The following is a 9,375-nucleotide window of genomic DNA, read 5'->3' on the forward strand; positions in this document are numbered from 1 at the left end:
AAAGTTAAATCATTGAATCTTTATGGTATAACTATGCCTACATTTTTAAATACTTGTGATTTATTGTTAGATAGGATCACACTGGGGCAGACATATAGTCATCAAGGAAACAGCAGTGAAAGCATCGCCTCCTTTTAACATAGCATTACTTTGAAACATCATCTACCAGTGAGCCAGCTCTTTCAGGCATGCTTAGGGATAGCTAGCAAAAACATGTAGCTCATTCTTGTGCAAACAGAAAGATAAATTTCTATCAAGAGAAACATGAGTTTTAACCTCCTCTACAATTTTTATTTGCAGACTGTATAGCAGGTACCTAGAGATCATGAGTATCATGCAATCAAGAGAAACATCTTAGAACAAGGGAAGATTTGGTGCTACTACAGTGATGAAAAAGCTATCAGGATGTGGGGCTAGAAAAAAACAATGAAGCTATGCTAAGCCTATAGCTTGATTTAAACTCTCATCTAAATTGTCTTATAACAATTAGAATTCCCTGTACCACGGTTATTTGCATATTGTAAAATATGTATTGATTTTTCTTATATTAAAGGACTTTATAGGTATGTAGTGTTTGGAGCCAGACTGATGACTTCTATTCCTTTCATAAGCCACTACCTAATGAGAAGATCTATATATAAGGTATATAAGAAGATCTTATATATAAGGTATATATATATATATATATATATATATATATATATATGTATGTATATATGATCTATATATATAAGGTATTTAAAGTCTCTGTTACCTTATCAGTAAATCACAAATGTGTTTTGAAGCTTAAAGAATGAGTACAATTCAGATACATAAGTTAATGCCTAGGACACAGTGAACATTCTGTGCATTTAGATAATACTATGGTAATTTCTAAGTTTGCATAGGTACTAAATTATTAATAATTAAATTGATTGCAGCATTTAGTATAGTGTCATAGTATTTAAATAAGTTAAATTAGCTTCTCCTGTGTACTTTATCTTATTCTGATGTAGACTTAAGTTTTAGAAAACCTCATTCGGACTCTGTGGACATTAGAAGCTAACTTCTATATCCTCTGTATCCTCCAATATCAGGTTGATGTTAACACTCTTTGTTTTATTATTTGACTTCCCAGTGGGTGAAGAAGCTTTAAGAAGAATTGTTTACATAATGATTGGCTATTGTGTCAATAATAGAAATCATAGGACATACAAAGAGTATTCAGTAAATGCTTGTTGAATGAATTAATTAAAATAACAACTAAGGTAGAACAGACCTATATCATGTCTACTCATGCTGATAACATTTCTAAAACAGTTTACTGTCATAGTGTGAATTAAAAAGGAACTGGTGAATAAGTATGTTTGTACTAGAACACTTCGCAGTATGTTTTTACTGGCAGAAAAAAATCCTTTCAAGTTGGTAGACATTTCATTTATATTAGTCAAAAATGCCCACAAATTGAAGCAAATACCATATAAACAGCAACCTTAATCTCCATTGATTGTCTTAAGGTCTTCCCTTCAATTCCTGAAAAGCCCTTTCATTTTTTTCCACAGTCTGATTATAGTGAAAATATGACAATCAATCTTTTCCTGTCCTCTTTCCTGTACATTAGCAGAATTTTCCCCTGATCCATTCATATCATATGTCTCCAGAGCTTCACCCCTTCTCAGCAAAGCTATTCTCGTTTGAGTGTGGCCTTGATAATCCTTTGTTGATGATAATTCCTAGTACCCTGTGGTTTTTCTTAATACTACCTAGGATTGTGGTCTGGGTATTACAGCATTTTGATATTAAAATGATGCCTCTGGGAGAGTTAGTTTCTCAGCAGGCATCTTTCTATAGAGTAGAACTATCTGTTCCTTTGAAAAAATGAGTGGATATAACCTTTATAAAGGCTCAAAGTCAACACCAGAATGTTAATTGCACAGAAATTTCTCAGAGGAAATTGACAAAGTATTCATATTTTGTTAAGGTAGGAGGCAGATGAAGACATATTAATGACTCTGAGATTGCTGGTTACCACAAATCCTCTTTATTGCTGCAATAAGAATTTGAAATGTATACATTTAATAACTATATGTACTACTTTTACCCAATAAACTTTTGTGAGCACGACTCTATATGCATAATAACATTCCTTCAATAGCTTTAATGTCTTCCCTCTGTTTACTTAACATCACGCTATCATTGGTTTGTGTAATGGTGGCTGGTTGTCCTTCTTCACTGATTTGTGTAATGATGCCTGGGTATCCTCCAGCCCAGACAAAATACAGTGATTTCTCCATTTTCCACTATCAACTCCTTACTTACATTGTTTCTGTTAACCATTTCCTTTATTTTGTTTAAATCTCAGAGGTACAGTTTAATAATTTTAAATTTAATGAAGAATGAGGACATTTTTCCTCTGGGTAACAGGGTGCAATTAAAGCAAGAACTGTGGATGCATTGTGGCATTACAACCTGATTCGGTTATTTTGAGATGATTCTTTGTTTTTCCCCCAACAATTTTATTCGCTTTATATTCCGATCGCAGCCCCCCTCCATACTCTTCTCCCAGCCCCACCCTTATAAATTCTTCTCCCTATTATCCCATTTCAATTCTCCTCAGAGAAAAGGAAGCCCCACTTGGGTACAACCCGGCCCTGGAAAATCTAGTCTCAGAATTAAGCACATCCTTTCCTGCTGAGGCTCAAGTAGGCATTACAGTTAGGGAAGTAGATCCAAAGGCAGGCGGCACGGTCAGGGACAGCCCCCTGCACCGACTGTTAGGCGGCCCACATAAAAACCAAACTGCACATCTGCTACAAATGTCTAGGGGGCGTAGTGCCAGCCCCTGCATGCTTTTTTTTATAAGGATGGAGCCCTGTAAATTATATGATGTTTTATAAAGAATGCATCTCCCACATCATTCTACCCACGTTTCTGTTTTCTTTCTGTCTTCCCTTAAAATTACTCCATACTTTATTTGTCTATAAAAATAGCTCATTTTCAATTATCTGGTTCATTGAAAGATTTTTGCCCATAAGTGGTTTAAGTCAGTCTTAAATGCAAACCCAGTCCTCATTCCCACCTCTCTGCGCATGCTTCACAACCTCCAGCAGCGTCTGTTCCTGTGTCCCCCATTCATAATTAAACTGTCACTCTCTGCTACGTTCGTCTCAGGGGCGAACAGATGAACCCTCAAGTATAGACTTCTAGCTAAAGAACATCTTCAAAGTACTCATCTTAATTCTTTTCTAGGTTCTCTGACGGGAGGGAAGTCACATCACACCTCAGGTACCCAGTCTTCCCTCTTCAATTTAAGGGAATGAAGACGAATCAAGAATTCTAGTTTACTTTTTAACTGATTTGGGACGGTTAACCTATGAGTTAAGGGGCTATAGCAAATTCATGGTTTTGAGTTTATTCTTAGGGTGTTTTCCATATTTTATTTAGAAATAGCTGAGAGGAGTGAACAGACAACAGTCCAGGTTACCCTACATGGATAGTTGGTTTTCAAAACATCAGAAGTCCATAGAACTGACACTACAAATATTTATATATTAATGTTCATTTTGATTAGAGACCTGTCTGCTCCTGACAGCTTCCTGTCGTGGATTCTAAGAAGAAATTGAGCATCCTTGGAGATACTCCAGTTGTGCGGTGACAGCCACTAGGCAAGAATTGCCTCTCTCCATCTACAGACAAATTACTGTCCAGAAAAGGACACGCATGCAGAACAGTCGACTGATTATATCTGCCTAGACAGAGTAATCAGCCCTTAATAATCCTGCATCACTAAGGTCTGTCAGATGATTCTGGGCCAGAAGGCTGAAGATTTGATGCTCCAACGTTCGGTAGTATAGGGGCTTTTCAGGTGTTCAGCGGTCTCTATAAATTGGCTAAGTTTTAGAAGCTATGCTTAGTGCTTCCCATAACTTCAGTTAACTCAGTCATTCTGGATTTCTGATGGGGTTGAAGACCTATAGTCTCATAACCAATCCTGGCTATTTACTTTGAGAGAAAAGATCTGAGTAGATGGTTTTCAGGTGACATTCATTCTAAAGCCAAAAAGCCAGGATCAAAAGTAAGTGTTTTAGTTAGAAGAGATGACAGAGGTTCTGGTTAGTCAACAGAATGATGGACTGGGTATTAGGACTATCTTGTACCTCACTGGTACAATTAGGAATAAGTATGCTCTAATTGTATTTTGAGAGAAAAGTTTTACTTTAACTGGAAGAGTGATATGTAGGAGGAGCTAAGTGGGAAGGAATAGTGAGAGGAAGAGATGGAACAAGGAGACAAGATGAAGAAGAGGAGAAGCTAGGTGATGAGAGAGAGAAAGAGAGAGGGGGCATGGAGGCAGATGTTCACATGTCTCCACCAGTCAAAGATAGTTTTTATATCTAGGTTGGGTATTGGGTTATGCTTCTGATTGAGCATTACCAAACTTATAAATCCTTTGATTAACATTTTTAAAAAATCGTATAAAAGCAAAAAGGAAAGGGGGGGCATGGGACAGGGGTGTTCTAGGGAGGGGAAATGTGGAAAGGGGATGGCATCTTAAATGTAAATAAAATATAAAATAAAAAAAGAACTATGCATAACTAAAAAAAAAAGAAAAGAATTCTAGTTTAGCTGGAAATGGCATCACCTTCGTTAGATTTCAGTACTTGAGAAGCAGTATCAGCACACCTCTGATGAGTTCAATTCCAGCTTGATCTAAGAAGAGAGTTCCAACCCACTCAGGGCAACAGTATCTCAAAACAACAACAAAAGAATTGTAGGTCATGACTTCTGAAGAAAGGCAACCACCAAACCAGAAAGCCTTTCAAAGAGTTTGTTGAACATTTGCTTGACAAGAAATAAATTGATATTTTCTTCTCATTCTTAATTCATATCACTGTATGTATGGATCGCTGTCCTAATGGCCATCATTAGGATAATATTAGGTGATAAGTCAGGTTCAAAGACCAAGCAGCCACACGTATCTGTTCTCTACAAATGAAATCAGACTGCACATCAAGAAGAGGCTATAATTCTATGATTTTTCTTTCAGACATAAGTGGGGGTAATCTTGGAAGATCTGTACTATTAATTCTGAGACTGCCTTATCCACTCTGTAGGAAAGAAAAAATAGATGGAAGATTCAAGCTGTACTTTGGTGCTCACAGCCAAAATGATCTGGAAAAGAAAAGTGATGGTAATAGACTATGTTGAAATTTTTCTGGGGTGGAGGATCTTATTTTACAACATTCTGTCAGCTTGTCTATGAAGTGGTGATTGCTATCACTCAGTATGCCCTAGTAGATATTTCATGTGAAGAAGAGCCTCGGGGAAATTAAGTTGCCCCAAGGCAAAATAAAAACTCCTCTTCCGGAGCACAACACAGTGCTCCAGAACCAGGTGTTCGGGCGTTCTCATGAAGGCAATGACATTTTAAAACAAAAATATCAAGATGTGAAATTTCATTCATATATTCAATATAAAGCAAATGAAGCAACAAGACTGAAGTTTTACATCAACATTTATTCATATTTATCTCAGAGAAAATGATTGAAAGATATTATTTATTTAGTCTAGATTTTTGCAAAAGAGGGAAAGAATAGAGGGGGCACAAATAAGAGTGGTGTATTATTTTAGTATATAGAATTTATAAGAAATGGGGAAAGGAAGGGTCATCTTGGACACACATGGAATATTAACCTTGCCTACAGACACTCTTTCATGAGCTAGAGACCTATCGTATTGATTCATTTCAGTGAATAAACAAGCAGATGTCTAGACCATTAAAAACAGAATGAAATTATTTGAACTCAAAACTCCCAAGCTCTGAATTGACAAACCATTGCCAGTGGATTAACACTGCCATTTGTACCCCTGTCAATCTAATCTCACAACCTCACGTGTTCTGTTGATATTTCCTAATGTTCTCTCTTGAGATCTCCATGTCCTTTTCCTTCTACTCACCACTAATACAGCTCAACAATATTCAAAATCAACACATATCTTGCCATCTTTTCCTTAAGTGCTTTGCTGTGTTTTTCCCTCTCGTTGTAATGGGAAGAGGAAGTAGAAAGAAACAGCATGTCCCGTTGCAGTTCTACTTTCACACCATTTTACTTCAATCAGGGAAACAGAAAGTGTGGGGACATTTATCTGGGCATGGCCCAAAGATATAGTCTGTTCTCATCTTACTTAGGGGGAAAAAAAAGCAGTGTTCTGTCTTTTGTCTCTTCCATCTTGGCAGAGTCCTTAATCTTCACCAGGATTGCAAGCACAAATGATCCTGATAGAAGCTATTTATTGGAACAACTTAGCACATTTATGGTGGTGACTATTTTTATGGAGGAATACTTCTGCAGAACCATAGCCAGCATCTTTGTAACACAGCAAACGTCTTGCTTGGACTCAGAGCATGTTTAACTGATAGTGAAGAATGCACGTAAGGATCTATCGTTATCCACATTCTCATCTCTCCATTCTCATCATACAATGGCCAAGACAATGTACTTTTCATAATACCTAATAAATGTCTGAGGGTCTCTGATGAGTGCAGGAGACATTAAGGATGCATCCTAAAAGACAAGTTTCATTGATTTTATAAAAACAAAAAACAAATACATTTCCTCTGTTAATTTCCCTCCGAGAGAATTAGGAAAACAATTTTCCCTCAAATGTTTTGCCATCTATCATCTCTTGCATCAAGTGATACACAAATAATTATCTAAGTTTTCAGTAGTGTCTTACTACTCCTCTGGCTTTAAGACCTACAGACACGACACAAAGAAACAAATACCTAAATAAGAGACAAATCTGAAAGAAACCTTCATCATCCCTCTTATGTATGGATAGAAAGCAAAAAAGCATGTTCATTTAACTAATCCTAGGTTTCTAGAGAAATATTTTTGCTATTAACCTTAATGGGATCTCTAATAATGTCTGGTATTTAGATATAAACATTTTAATTGATTTGTTTTCTCATAGCTATCACCTTTGTATAACAGGCCAAAAAATATTAATTCCATTTTGCATGTAAGAAAATTAACTCTCAGATAGATTAAGTGAATTGCACAGTCATATATATTACAAGTAGTTGAGTTTGAATTTATTGAAGGCTTTTCTTTTGTGGGAATCTGTGAAGCTAACACTATATTGTGTCCTCTCTTTCCTTTCTTAGGCATTTAGAAGCATTTACTAGCAGAAGGCATTGCCATCTGACTTGGCTAAATGTTATTATCTTGGTCATGCATGTTGTCTAGTTCTAAAGAAGGACAATGTGTATCATTAGCCCACAAAACTGGACTAGATAATGTTACTCTTAGTGGAGTTTAATTTCACCTGTATTCTTTATGTATCATATCTCACTTTCAAATTCTACCCATTACTTAGAATTTATTGTCTTCACACTGGCTCTGATTAAATGTCATCCACTGAAAGTCTATTCCTATTTCTACCCTGTGTCTCCAATGCAATTATGCCTCATAATATTTAGGACATATAACCCTAATTCCAATCCCTCAAACATAACGAGCATACATAGAGAAAGGTTTAAGGAAACTAAATTAAGCCATTGCCTTGGAACATGCTGCTGCCTTTGAAGGGAATTTTGAATTTTAAAAAATAATCCCTTAAAACTTTTCATTTCTACCTAGTGTAATGTCATTTCCCCACTCCTCTTTAAGATTGTTAATGAGGCATGTTTTCAGTGGTGATGGTCCACTCTGACAAGACATCTTACCATGATTATGTCAGAAACTGAGGCACAATTTGAAATCATGTTCTTATCCCATCTGCCTGATTCCTAGAAAAAAGACAGTGGCTACCTCTGTAGATATCTCTCCCCTCCCTGGCAGCACTATTGCATTCAGAGAGGAATTTAATACCGTATCTGAAGATGACTTCAAGCAGAATATCAGACCAGTTGCTAGGAAACGAAGGAGCTGCAAACACTTTCGCAGAGATGGGTTGTCTAGATACAATCTGCTTCATCTCACCACTTCCAGGTTTACAATGGAGAGCCTGATCCAGTCGAGTTTGTGATGGCTCATTTTAAGTAATAATGAAATACTACAAAGTAAATGGAACACCTAGATTGAAAGAGTTCAAAGACAAAGGGAATGCAGAGAAAGAAAATTAGCCCCCATTGAAACTTATTCTATGACAAGTAATTTATATATAGTTATCATGGAGTCCTAGAAGCCATAATAGAATTCTCATTATATAGGATAATAAACTGAGTCTGCATAATAGAAAATAAGTAAAATATTTCCCCAGGGTCATTTCAAAGTCCATTCCTGTGCACAAGTTATTTCAACAAGCTCCTTGAACAGGTGGAACTTTGGTTCCCTCTAAGTAGGAGTGGTCAGATTTGAATACCAAGTGCCTACTATGACTTGAATATGAACATTCCCCCATAGACTCATGTGTTTGAATACCTGACTCCTAGATGGTGGCATTGTCTTGGGAGACTGTAGAACCTTTGAGGTGGGAGACAAAGCATGGCTGGCAGAGATAGGTCAACTCTGCCAGGGTTGGCCTTTGTGAATTATAGCTTACCCTCACTTCTGCCCTTTGTTTTCCCACCTCCTGTCAGTTGTCATCATTTGACCAGCTACCTCATGTTCCTGTTGCCATGCCTTCCCTTGCCATGATGTATTGAATCCACTCAAACCATAAACTAAAACAAATCCTACATTCTCACAATTACTTCTGTCTGCATATGGTCACGGAAATGAGAAAAGTGTCAAATTCTCTCTTTGTCCTTCCACCTAAATAATATATATATGTATAGCCACCTAAACTAATGATAGTGTCTTTTTGTGCTGTTCACCAAGAGAGACAGAGAACTAGACAGGACTCTTGATATGTCCAGTACTAGGTCACCAGTGCCATTAGGTAAGAAACAGCATTTGCTTTTTATCATCAGATCTACAAAAAAAAAAAATGGGTTAAACATAAAGATATACCAAATATTATATATTGGGGTCTACTCTGATTCTGCATTATACAATAGACATCAGATAGGAAAGAGAACGAAATATAGCGAAATAAGATGTTTCCAAATTTAAGAATTAGTGTGTGCGCATGTGAGTGTATGTACACATCCCCATCTGGACTTTTGTGCTTTAGTGTCTCCAAAGATATGTTTTACATCTCATAAATGCTGCCAGGATAATTTAAACAACATTTACCACTTTCAACTCATGTAGAAAACTACAGCTGCTCCCTGTGGGAAAGATGAAGTGTTGGTTAGTGTGCATATTACCAGTGAGGACAGCAAAGACCTCCTACATTCCTGTCTCTTCAACCAAAACTCATTCATCCATGGACCAATCTGCTCCTAAATTTGTAAACAGCTGTCCAGTAATAAACCCACTAAAATAGATAATATTTCCAAGCAATTGC

This window comes from Arvicanthis niloticus, chromosome 16, assembly GCF_011762505.2.
Source record: "Arvicanthis niloticus isolate mArvNil1 chromosome 16, mArvNil1.pat.X, whole genome shotgun sequence".
Taxonomy (NCBI): Eukaryota; Metazoa; Chordata; class Mammalia; order Rodentia; family Muridae; genus Arvicanthis; species Arvicanthis niloticus.